Genomic DNA, 15733 nt, shown 5'->3' on the forward strand with positions numbered 1-15733 from the left:
ACGCTACTATCAAACGCTACTCTCACACAATATTCTCACACAATATTCTCACACGCTACTCTCACATGCTATTCTCACACGCTATTCTCACACGCTATTCTCACACACTACTCTCACACGCTACTCTCACACGGTTTTCGCACACACGCTACTCTCAAACACGCTACTCTAACACAAGCTACTCTCACACACGCTACTCTCACACGCTATTCTCACACGCTACTCTCACACGCTATTCTCACACGCTATTCTCACACACTATTCTCACACGCTACTCTCACACGCTATTCTCACACGCTACTCTCACACGCTATTCTCACACGCTATTCTCACGCGCTATTCTCACACGCTATTCTCACACGCTATTCTCACACGCTATTCTCACACGCTACTCTCGCACGCTTTTCTCACATGCTATTCTCACACGCTATTCTCACACGCTATTCTCTCACAAGCTACTCTCACACATACTACTCTCACACGCTACTCTCACACGCTACACTCTCCTGTACTCTTCCTGTACTGGAAATAATATTAGACTTGTGTCTCTGCTGCTAATCACACGCTATTCTCACACGCTATTCTCACTCGCTATTCTCACACGCTACTCTCACACGCTACTATCAAACGCTACTCTCACACAATATTCTCACACAATATTCTCACACGCTACTCTCACATGCTATACTCACACGCTATTCTCACACGCTATTCTCACACACTACTCTCACACGCTACTCTCACACGCTTTTCTCACATGCTTTTCTCACATGCTATTCTCACACGCTATTCTCTCACACGCTACTCTCACACGCTTCTCTCACACACGCTACACTCTTCTGTACTCTTCCTGTACTGGAAACAATATTAGACTTGAGTCTCTGCTGCTAATCACACGCTATTCTCACACGCTATTCTCACACGCTATTCTCACACGCTACTCTCACACAATATTCTCACACGCTACTCTCACACAATATTCTCACACGCTATTCTCACACACTACTTTCACACGCTATTCTCACACGCTACTCTCACACGCTACTCTCACACGCTACTTTCACACGCTATTCTCACACGCTATTCTCACATGCTATTCTCACACGCTACTCTCACACGCTATTCTCACACGCTACTCTCACACGCTATTCTCACACGCTATTCTCACATGCTATTCTCACACACGCTACTCTCACACACGCTACTCTCACACGCTATTCTCACACGCTATTTTCACACGCTATTCTCACACGCTATTCTCACACACGCTACTCTCACGCGCTTTTCTCACATGCTATTCTCACACGCTATTCTCTCACAAGCTACTCTCACACATACTACTCTCACACGCTACTCTCACACGCTACTCTCACACACGCTACTCTCACACGCTACACTCTCCTTGTACTCTACTGGAAATAATATTAGACTTGTGTCTCTGCTGCTAATCACACGCTATTCTCACACGCTATTCTCACACGCTATTCTCACACGCTACTCTCACACGCTACTATCAAACGCTACTCTCACACAATATTCTCACACAATATTCTCACACGCTACTCTCACATGCTATTCTCACACGCTATTCTCACACACTACTCTCACACGCTACTCTCACACGGTTTTCGCACACACGCTACTTTCAAACACGCTACTCTAACACAAGCTACTCTCACACACGCTACTCTCACACTCTATTCTCACACGCTATTCTCACACAATATTCTCACACAATATTCTCACACGCTATTCTCAAACGCTATTCTCACAAGCTATTCTCACACGCTATTCTCACAAGCTATTCTCACACGCTATTCTCACACACGCTACTCTCACATGCTATTCTCACACGCTATTCTCACACGCTATTCTCACACGCTATTCTCACACAATATTCTCACACACTATTCTCACATGCTATTCTCACACGCTACTCTCACACGCTTTTCTCACATGCTTTTCTCACATGCTATTCTCACACGCTATTCTCTCACACGCTACTCTCACACGCTTCTCTCACACACGCTACACTCTCCTGTACTCTTCCTGTACTGGAAACAATATTAGACTTGTGTCTCTGCTGCTAATCACACGCTATTCTCACACGCTGATCTCACACGCTATTCTCACACGCTATTCTCACACGCTACTCTCACACGCTACTCTCACACAATATTCTCACACGCTACTCTCACACAATATTCTCACACGCTATTCTCACACACTACTTTCACACGCTATTCTCACACGCTACTCTCACACGCTACTCTCACACGCTACTTTCACACGCTATTCTCACACGCTATTCTCACATGCTACTCTCACACGCTACTCTCACACGCTATTCTCACACATGCTACTCTCACACACGCTACTCTCACACGCTATTCTCACATGCTGTTCTCACACGCTGTTCTCACACAATATTCTCACGCGCTTTTCTCACACGCTACTCTCACACGCTACTCTCACACGCTACTCTCACACGCTATTCTCACACGATATTCTCACACGCTACTCTCACACGCTACTCTCACACGCTATTCTCACACGCTACTCTCACACGCTACACTCTCCTGTACTCTTCCTGTACTGCAAATAATATTAGACTTGTGTCTCTGCTGCTAATCACACGCTATTCTCACACGCTATTCTCACACGCTATTATCACACGCTACTCTCACGCGCTACTATCAAACGCTACTCTCACACAATATTCTCACACAATATTCTCACACGCTACTCTCACATGCTATTCTCACACGCTATTCTCACACGCTATTCTCACACACTACTCTCTTACGCTACTCTCACACGGTTTTCGCACACACGCTACTCTCAAACACGCTACTCTAACACAAGCTACTCTCACACACGCTACTCTCACACGCTATTCTCACACGCTACTCTCACACGCTATTCTCACACGCTATTCTCACACACTATTCTCACACGCTACTCTCACACGCTATTCTCACACGCTACTCTCACACGCTATTCTCACATGCTATTCTCACGCGCTATTCTCACACACGCTACTTTCACACACGCTACTCTCACACACGCTACTCTCACACGCTATTTTCACACGCTATTTTCACACGCTATTCTCACACGCTATTCTCACACGCTACTCTCACACGCTTTCCTCACATGCTATTCTCACACGCTTTTCTCACATGCTATTCTCACACGCTATTCTCTCACAAGCTACTCTCACACATACTACTCTCACACGCTACTCTCACACACGCTACTCTCACACGCTATACTCTCCTGTACTCTTCCTGTACTGGAAATAATATTAGACTTGTGTCTCTGCTGCTAATCACACGCTATTCTCACACGCTATTCTCACACGCTATTCTCACACGCTACTCTCACACGCTACTATCAAACGCTACTCTCACACAATATTCTCACACAATATTCTCACACGCTACTCTCACATGCTATACTCACACGCTATTCTCACACGCTATTCTCACACACTACTCTCACACGCTACTCTCACACGGTTTTCGCACACACACTACTCTCAAACACGCTACTCTAACACAAGCTACTCTCACACACGCTACTCTCACACGCTATTCTCACACGCCTTTCTCACACAATATTCTCACACAATATTCTCACACGCTATTCTCAAACGCTATTCTCACAAGCTATTCTCACACGCTATTCTCACACACGCTACTCTCACATGCTATTCTCACACGCTATTCTCACACGCTATTCTCACACAGTATTCTCACACACTATTCTCACATGCTATTCTCACACGCTACTCTCACACGCTTTTCTCACATGCTTTTCTCACACGCTATTCTCACACGCTATTCTCTCACACGCTTCTCTCACACACGCTACACTCACACGCTACACTCTCCTGTACTCTTCCTGTACTGGAAACAATATTAGACTTGTGTCTCTGCTGCTAATCACACGCTATTCTCACACGCTATTCTCACACGCTTCTCTCACACACTATTCTCACACGCTATTCTCCCATGCTACTCTCACACGCTACTTTCACATGCTATTCTCACACGCTATTCTCACATGCTACTCTCACACGCTACTCTCACATGCTATTCTCACACATGCTACTCTCACACGCTATTCTCACATGCTGTTCTCACACGCTGTTCTCACACAATATTCTCACGCGCTATTCTCACACGCTACTCTCACACGCTACTCTCACACGCTATTCTCACACGCTATTCTCACACGCTACTCTCACACACTACTCTCACACGCTATTCTCACACGCTATTCTCACACGCTATTCTCACACGCTACTCTCACACGCTACTCTCACACGCTATTCTCACACACGCTACTCTCACACGCTATACTCACACGCTACTCTCACATGCTATTCTCACACGCTAATCTCACACACGCTACTCTCACATGCTATTCTCACACGCTATTCTCACACGCTACTCTCACACTCTATTCTCACACGCTACTCTCACACGCTATTCTTACACGCTATTCTCACATGCTATTCTCACATGCTATTCTCACATGCTATTTTCACATGCTATTCTCACATGCTATTCTCACACGCTATTCTCACGCTATTCTCACACGCTATTCTCACACACTATTCTCACACGCTATTCTCACGCTATTCTCACATGCTATTCTCACGCTATTCTCACACGCTATTCTCACATGCTATTCTCACACGCTATTTTCACACGCTATTCTCACGCTATTCTCACACGCTATTCTCACATGCTATTCTCACGCTATTCTCACACGCTACTCTCACACGCTATTCTCACACGCTATTCTCTCACACGCTATTCTCACGCTATTCTCACACGCTACTCTCACACGCTATTCTCACACGCTATTCTCACACGCTATTCTCACGCTATTCTCACACGCTATTCTCACACGCTATTCTCACGCTATTCTCACACGCTATTCTCACACGCTATTCTCACACTATTCTCACACGCTACTCTCACACGCTATTCTCACACGCTATTCTCTCACACGCTATTCTCACGCTATTCTCACACTATTCTCACACGCTACTCTCACACGCTATTCTCACACGCTATTCTCACACGCTATTCTCACACGCTATTCTCACGCTATTCTCACATGCTATTCTCACACGCTATTCTCACGCTATTCTCACACGCTATTGTCACACGCTATTCTCACGCTATTCTCACACGCTATTCTCACACGCTATTCTCACACGCTACTCTCACACGCTACTATCAAACGCTACTCTCACACAATATTCTCACACAATATTCTCACACGCTACTCTCACATGCTATACTCACACGCTATTCTCACACGCTATTCTCACACACTACTCTCACACGCTACTCTCACACGGTTTTCGCACACACACTACTCTCAAACACGCTACTCTAACACAAGCTACTCTCACACACGCTACTCTCACACGCTATTCTCACACGCTATTCTCACACGCTATTCTCACACGCTACTCTCACACGCTACTCTCACACGCTATTCTCACACACGCTACTCTCACACGCTATACTCACACGCTACTCTCACATGCTATTCTCACACGCTACTCTCACACACGCTACTCTCACATGCTATTCTCACACGCTATTCTCACACGCTACTCTCACACTCTATTCTCACACGCTACTCTCACACGCTATTCTTACACGCTATTCTCACATGCTATTCTCACATGCTATTCTCACATGCTATTTTCACATGCTATTCTCACATGCTATTCTCACACGCTATTCTCACGCTATTCTCACACGCTATTCTCACACACTATTCTCACACGCTATTCTCACGCTATTCTCACATGCTATTCTCACGCTATTCTCACACGCTATTCTCACATGCTATTCTCACACGCTATTTTCACACGCTATTCTCACGCTATTCTCACACGCTATTCTCACATGCTATTCTCACGCTATTCTCACACGCTACTCTCACACGCTATTCTCACACGCTATTCTCTCACACGCTATTCTCACGCTATTCTCACACGCTACTCTCACACGCTATTCTCACACGCTATTCTCACGCTATTCTCACACGCTATTCTCACACGCTATTCTCACGCTATTCTCACACGCTATTCTCACACGCTATTCTCACACTATTCTCACACGCTACTCTCACACGCTATTCTCACACGCTATTCTCACACGCTATTCTCACACGCTATTCTCACGCTATTCTCACATGCTATTCTCACACGCTATTCTCACGCTATTCTCACACGCTATTGTCACACGCTATTCTCACGCTATTCTCACACGCTATTCTCACACGCTATTCTCACACGCTACTCTCACACGCTACTATCAAACGCTACTCTCACACAATATTCTCACACAATATTCTCACACGCTACTCTCACATGCTATACTCACACGCTATTCTCACACGCTATTCTCACACACTACTCTCACACGCTACTCTCACACGGTTTTCGCACACACACTACTCTCAAACACGCTACTCTAACACAAGCTACTCTCACACACGCTACTCTCACACGCTATTCTCACACGCTATTCTCACACAATATTCTCACACAATATTCTCACACGCTATTCTCAAACGCTATTCTCACAAGCTATTCTCACACGCTATTCTCACACACGCTACTCTCACATGCTATTCTCACACGCTATTCTCACACGCTATTCTCACACAATATTCTCACACACTATTCTCACATGCTATTCTCATACGCTACTCTCACACGCTTTTCTCACATGCTTTTCTCACACGCTATTCTCACACGCTATTCTCTCACACGCTTCTCTCACACACGCTACTCTCACACGCTACACTCTCCTGTACTCTTCCTGTACTGGAAACAATATTAGACTTGTGTCTCTGCTGCTAATCACACGCTATTCTCACACGCTATTCTCACACGCTATTCTCACACGCTTCTCTCACACACTATTCTCACACGCTATTCTCCCATGCTACTCTCACACGCTACTTTCACATGCTATTCTCACACGCTATTCTCACATGCTACTCTCACACGCTACTCTCACATGCTATTCTCACACATGCTACTCTCACACATGATACTCTCACACGCTATTCTCACATGCTGTTCTCACACGCTGTTCTCACACAATATTCTCACGCGCTATTCTCACACGCTACTCTCACACGCTACTCTCACACGCTATTCTCACACGCTATTCTCACACGCTACTCTCACACGCTACTCTCACACGCTATTCTCACATGCTATTCTCACACGCTATTCTCACACGCTACTCTCACACGCTACTCTCACACGCTATTCTCACACACGCTACTCTCACACGCTATACTCACACGCTACTCTCACATGCTATTCTCACACGCTACTCTCACACACGCTACTCTCACACGCTATTCTCACACGCTATTCTCACACGCTACTCTCACACTCTATTCTCACACGCTACTCTCACACGCTATTCTTACACGCTATTCTCACATGCTATTCTCACATGCTATTCTCACATGCTATTCTCACATGCTATTCTCACATGCTATTCTCACACACTATTCTCACGCTATTCTCACACGCTATTCTCACGCTATTCTCACACGCTATTCTCACATGCTATTCTCACACGCTATTCTCACACGCTATTCTCACACGCTATTCTCACATGCTATTCTCACGCTATTCTCACACGCTACTCTCACACGCTACTCTCACACGCTATTCTCACACGCTATTCTCTCACACGCTATTCTCACGCTATTCTCACACGCTACTCTCACACGCTATTCTCACACGCTATTCTCACGCTATTCTCACACGCTATTCTCACACGCTATTCTCACGCTATTCTCACACGCTATTCTCACACGCTATTCTCACACGCTACTCTCACACGCTATTCTCACACGCTATTCTCTCACACGCTATTCTCACGCTATTCTCACACTATTCTCACACGCTACTCTCACACGCTATTCTCACACGCTATTCTCACACGCTATTCTCACACTATTCTCACATGCTATTCTCACACGCTATTCTCACGCTATTCTCACACGCTATTGTCACACGCTATTCTCACACGCTATTCTCACGCTATTCTCACACACTATTCTCACACGCTATTCTCACACGCTATTCTCTCACACGCTATTCTCACGCTATTCTCACACGCTATTCTCACGCTATTCTCACACGCTATTCTCACACGCTATTCTCACGTTATTCTCACACGCTATTCTCACACGCTATTCTCACACGCTATTCTCACACGCTATTCTCACACTATTCTCACACGCTATTCTCACACGCTATTCTCACACGCTATTCTCACACGCTATTCTCACGCTATTCTCACACGCTATTCTCACACGCTATTCTCACGCTATTCTCACATGCTATTCTCACACGCTATTCTCACACGCTATTCTCACACGCTATTCTCACACGCTATTCTCACACGCTATTCTCACTCTATCCTCACACGCTATTCTCACACGCTATTCTCACACGCTATTCTCACACGCTATTCTCACACGCTATTCTCACGCTATTCTCACACGCTATTCTCACACGCTATTCTCACGCTATTCTCACACGCTATTCTCACACGCTATTCTCACACTATTCTCACACGCTACTCTCACACGCTATTCTCACACGCTATTCTCACACGCTATTCTCACACTATTCTCACACGCTATTGTCACACGCTATTCTCACACGCTATTCTCACGCTATTCTCACACACTATTCTCACACGCTATTCTCACACGCTATTCTCTCACACGCTATTCTCACGCTATTCTCACGCTATTCTCACACGCTATTCTCACGCTATTCTCACACGCTATTCTCACACGCTATTCTCACACGCTATTCTCACACGCTATTCTCTCACACGCTATTCTCACGCTATTCTCACACGCTATTCTCACACGCTATTCTCACGCTATTCTCACACGCTATTCTCACACGCTATTCTCACGCTATTCTCACACGCAATTCTCACACGCTATTCTCACACGCTATTCTCACACGCTATTCTCACACGCTATTCTCACGCTATCCTCACACGCTATTCTCACACGCTATTCTCACACGCTATTCTCACACGCTATTCTCACGCTATCCTCACACACTATTCTCACACGCTACTCTCACACGCTATTCTCACACGCTACTCTCACACGCTATTCTCACATGCTATTCTCACGCGCTATTCTCACACACGCTACTTTCACACACGCTACTCTCACACACGCTACTCTCACACGCTATTTTCACACGCTATTTTCACACGCTATTCTCACACGCTATTCTCACACGCTACTCTCACACGCTTTCCTCACATGCTATTCTCACACGCTTTTCTCACATGCTATTCTCACACGCTATTCTCTCACAAGCTACTCTCACACATACTACTCTCACACGCTACTCTCACACACGCTACTCTCACACGCTATACTCTCCTGTACTCTTCCTGTACTGGAAATAATATTAGACTTGTGTCTCTGCTGCTAATCACACGCTATTCTCACACGCTATTCTCACACGCTATTCTCACACGCTACTCTCACACGCTACTATCAAACGCTACTCTCACACAATATTCTCACACAATATTCTCACACGCTACTCTCACATGCTATACTCACACGCTATTCTCACACGCTATTCTCACACACTACTCTCACACGCTACTCTCACACGGTTTTCGCACACACACTACTCTCAAACACGCTACTCTAACACAAGCTACTCTCACACACGCTACTCTCACACGCTATTCTCACACGCCTTTCTCACACAATATTCTCACACAATATTCTCACACGCTATTCTCAAACGCTATTCTCACAAGCTATTCTCACACGCTATTCTCACACACGCTACTCTCACATGCTATTCTCACACGCTATTCTCACACGCTATTCTCACACAGTATTCTCACACACTATTCTCACATGCTATTCTCACACGCTACTCTCACACGCTTTTCTCACATGCTTTTCTCACACGCTATTCTCACACGCTATTCTCTCACACGCTTCTCTCACACACGCTACACTCACACGCTACACTCTCCTGTACTCTTCCTGTACTGGAAACAATATTAGACTTGTGTCTCTGCTGCTAATCACACGCTATTCTCACACGCTATTCTCACACGCTTCTCTCACACACTATTCTCACACGCTATTCTCCCATGCTACTCTCACACGCTACTTTCACATGCTATTCTCACACGCTATTCTCACATGCTACTCTCACACGCTACTCTCACATGCTATTCTCACACATGCTACTCTCACACGCTATTCTCACATGCTGTTCTCACACGCTGTTCTCACACAATATTCTCACGCGCTATTCTCACACGCTACTCTCACACGCTACTCTCACACGCTATTCTCACACGCTATTCTCACACGCTACTCTCACACACTACTCTCACACGCTATTCTCACACGCTATTCTCACACGCTATTCTCACACGCTACTCTCACACGCTACTCTCACACGCTATTCTCACACACGCTACTCTCACACGCTATACTCACACGCTACTCTCACATGCTATTCTCACACGCTACTCTCACACACGCTACTCTCACATGCTATTCTCACACGCTATTCTCACACGCTACTCTCACACTCTATTCTCACACGCTACTCTCACACGCTATTCTTACACGCTATTCTCACATGCTATTCTCACATGCTATTCTCACATGCTATTTTCACATGCTATTCTCACATGCTATTCTCACACGCTATTCTCACGCTATTTTCACACGCTATTCTCACACACTATTCTCACACGCTATTCTCACGCTATTCTCACATGCTATTCTCACGCTATTCTCACACGCTATTCTCACATGCTATTCTCACACGCTATTTTCACACGCTATTCTCACGCTATTCTCACACGCTATTCTCACATGCTATTCTCACGCTATTCTCACACGCTACTCTCACACGCTATTCTCACACGCTATTCTCTCACACGCTATTCTCACGCTATTCTCACACGCTACTCTCACACGCTATTCTCACACGCTATTCTCACACGCTATTCTCACGCTATTCTCACACGCTATTCTCACACGCTATTCTCACGCTATTCTCACACGCTATTCTCACACGCTATTCTCACACTATTCTCACACGCTACTCTCACACGCTATTCTCACACGCTATTCTCTCACACGCTATTCTCACGCTATTCTCACACTATTCTCACACGCTACTCTGACACGCTATTCTCACACGCTATTCTCACACGCTATTCTCACACGCTATTCTCACGCTATTCTCACATGCTATTCTCACACGCTATTCTCACGCTATTCTCACACGCTATTGTCACACGCTATTCTCACGCTATTCTCACACGCTATTCTCACACGCTATTCTCACACGCTACTCTCACACGCTACTATCAAACGCTACTCTCACACAATATTCTCACACAATATTCTCACACGCTACTCTCACATGCTATACTCACACGCTATTCTCACACGCTATTCTCACACACTACTCTCACACGCTACTCTCACACGGTTTTCGCACACACACTACTCTCAAACACGCTACTCTAACACAAGCTACTCTCACACACGCTACTCTCACACGCTATTCTCACACGCTATTCTCACACGCTATTCTCACACGCTACTCTCACACGCTACTCTCACACGCTATTCTCACACACGCTACTCTCACACGCTATACTCACACGCTACTCTCACATGCTATTCTCACACGCTACTCTCACACACGCTACTCTCACATGCTATTCTCACACGCTATTCTCACACGCTACTCTCACACGCTATTCTTACACGCTATTCTCACATGCTATTCTCACATGCTATTCTCACATGCTATTTTCACATGCTATTCTCACATGCTATTCTCACACGCTATTCTCACGCTATTCTCACACGCTATTCTCACACACTATTCTCACACGCTATTCTCACGCTATTCTCACATGCTATTCTCACGCTATTCTCACACGCTATTCTCACATGCTATTCTCACACGCTATTTTCACACGCTATTCTCACGCTATTCTCACACGCTATTCTCACATGCTATTCTCACGCTATTCTCACACGCTACTCTCACACGCTATTCTCACACGCTATTCTCTCACACGCTATTCTCACGCTATTCTCACACGCTACTCTCACACGCTATTCTCACACGCTATTCTCACGCTATTCTCACACGCTATTCTCACACGCTATTCTCACGCTATTCTCACACGCTATTCTCACACGCTATTCTCACACTATTCTCACACGCTACTCTCACACGCTATTCTCACACGCTATTCTCACACGCTATTCTCACACGCTATTCTCACGCTATTCTCACATGCTATTCTCACACGCTATTCTCACGCTATTCTCACACGCTATTGTCACACGCTATTCTCACGCTATTCTCACACGCTATTCTCACACGCTATTCTCACACGCTACTCTCACACGCTACTATCAAACGCTACTCTCACACAATATTCTCACACAATATTCTCACACGCTACTCTCACATGCTATACTCACACGCTATTCTCACACGCTATTCTCACACACTACTCTCACACGCTACTCTCACACGGTTTTCGCACACACACTACTCTCAAACACGCTACTCTAACACAAGCTACTCTCACACACGCTACTCTCACACGCTATTCTCACACGCTATTCTCACACAATATTCTCACACAATATTCTCACACGCTATTCTCAAACGCTATTCTCACAAGCTATTCTCACACGCTATTCTCACACACGCTACTCTCACATGCTATTCTCACACGCTATTCTCACACGCTATTCTCACACAATATTCTCACACACTATTCTCACATGCTATTCTCATACGCTACTCTCACACGCTTTTCTCACATGCTTTTCTCACACGCTATTCTCACACGCTATTCTCTCACACGCTTCTCTCACACACGCTACTCTCACACGCTACACTCTCCTGTACTCTTCCTGTACTGGAAACAATATTAGACTTGTGTCTCTGCTGCTAATCACACGCTATTCTCACACGCTATTCTCACACGCTATTCTCACACGCTTCTCTCACACACTATTCTCACACGCTATTCTCCCATGCTACTCTCACACGCTACTTTCACATGCTATTCTCACACGCTATTCTCACATGCTACTCTCACACGCTACTCTCACATGCTATTCTCACACATGCTACTCTCACACATGATACTCTCACACGCTATTCTCACATGCTGTTCTCACACGCTGTTCTCACACAATATTCTCACGCGCTATTCTCACACGCTACTCTCACACGCTACTCTCACACGCTATTCTCACACGCTATTCTCACACGCTACTCTCACACGCTACTCTCACACGCTATTCTCACACGCTATTCTCACACGCTACTCTCACACGCTACTCTCACACGCTATTCTCACACACGCTACTCTCACACGCTATACTCACACGCTACTCTCACATGCTATTCTCACACGCTACTCTCACACACGCTACTCTCACACGCTATTCTCACACGCTATTCTCACACGCTACTCTCACACTCTATTCTCACACGCTACTCTCACACGCTATTCTTACACGCTATTCTCACATGCTATTCTCACATGCTATTCTCACATGCTATTCTCACATGCTATTCTCACATGCTATTCTCACACACTATTCTCACGCTATTCTCACACGCTATTCTCACGCTATTCTCACACGCTATTCTCACATGCTATTCTCACACGCTATTCTCACACGCTATTCTCACACGCTATTCTCACATGCTATTCTCACGCTATTCTCACACGCTACTCTCACACGCTACTCTCACACGCTATTCTCACACGCTATTCTCTCACACGCTATTCTCACGCTATTCTCACACGCTACTCTCACACGCTATTCTCACACGCTATTCTCACGCTATTCTCACACGCTATTCTCACACGCTATTCTCACGCTATTCTCACACGCTATTCTCACACGCTATTCTCACACGCTACTCTCACACGCTATTCTCACACGCTATTCTCTCACACGCTATTCTCACGCTATTCTCACACTATTCTCACACGCTACTCTCACACGCTATTCTCACACGCTATTCTCACACGCTATTCTCACACTATTCTCACATGCTATTCTCACACGCTATTCTCACGCTATTCTCACACGCTATTGTCACACGCTATTCTCACACGCTATTCTCACGCTATTCTCACACACTATTCTCACACGCTATTCTCACACGCTATTCTCTCACACGCTATTCTCACGCTATTCTCACACGCTATTCTCACGCTATTCTCACACGCTATTCTCACACGCTATTCTCACGTTATTCTCACACGCTATTCTCACACGCTATTCTCACACGCTATTCTCACACGCTATTCTCACACTATTCTCACACGCTATTCTCACACGCTATTCTCACACGCTATTCTCACACGCTATTCTCACGCTATTCTCACACGCTATTCTCACACGCTATTCTCACGCTATTCTCACATGCTATTCTCACACGCTATTCTCACACGCTATTCTCACACGCTATTCTCACACGCTATTCTCACACGCTATTCTCACACGCTATTCTCACTCTATCCTCACACGCTATTCTCACACGCTATTCTCACACGCTATTCTCACACGCTATTCTCACACGCTATTCTCACGCTATTCTCACACGCTATTCTCACACGCTATTCTCACGCTATTCTCACACGCTATTCTCACACGCTATTCTCACACTATTCTCACACGCTACTCTCACACGCTATTCTCACACGCTATTCTCACACGCTATTCTCACACTATTCTCACACGCTATTGTCACACGCTATTCTCACACGCTATTCTCACGCTATTCTCACACACTATTCTCACACGCTATTCTCACACGCTATTCTCTCACACGCTATTCTCACGCTATTCTCACGCTATTCTCACACGCTATTCTCACGCTATTCTCACACGCTATTCTCACACGCTATTCTCTCACACGCTATTCTCACGCTATTCTCACACGCTATTCTCACACGCTATTCTCACGCTATTCTCACACGCTATTCTCACACGCTATTCTCACGCTATTCTCACACGCTATTCTCACACGCTATTCTCACACGCTATTCTCACACGCTATTCTCACACGCTATTCTCACGCTATCCTCACACGCTATTCTCACACGCTATTCTCACACGCTATTCTCACACGCTATTCTCACGCTATCCTCACATGCTATTCTCACACGCTATTCTCACACGCTATTCTCACACGCTATTCTCACACGCTATTCTCACACTATTCTCACACGCTATTCTCACGCTATTCTCATACGCTATTCTCACACGCTATTCTCACACGCTATTCTCACACGCTATTCTCACACGCTATTCTCACACGCTATTCTCACACGCTATTCTCACACGCTATTCTCATACGCTATTCTCACACGCTATTCTCACACGCTACACTCTCCTGTACTGGAAACAATGTTAGACTTGTCTCTGCTGCTGCTAATGTTTTATATCTTAGCTGCACTACACATACAAATCATTATATCATTATAAGTTTATTTTCACTGCAGATTCTCTGACTGAAATAAATGGACTTTTGTACAATATTCTAGTTTTTCAGGTTTCCCCCGTATCTAGTGCTAAAGTG

The sequence above is a fragment of the Hyperolius riggenbachi genome, chromosome 1 (assembly GCF_040937935.1).
Source record: "Hyperolius riggenbachi isolate aHypRig1 chromosome 1, aHypRig1.pri, whole genome shotgun sequence".
Taxonomy (NCBI): domain Eukaryota; kingdom Metazoa; phylum Chordata; class Amphibia; order Anura; family Hyperoliidae; genus Hyperolius; species Hyperolius riggenbachi.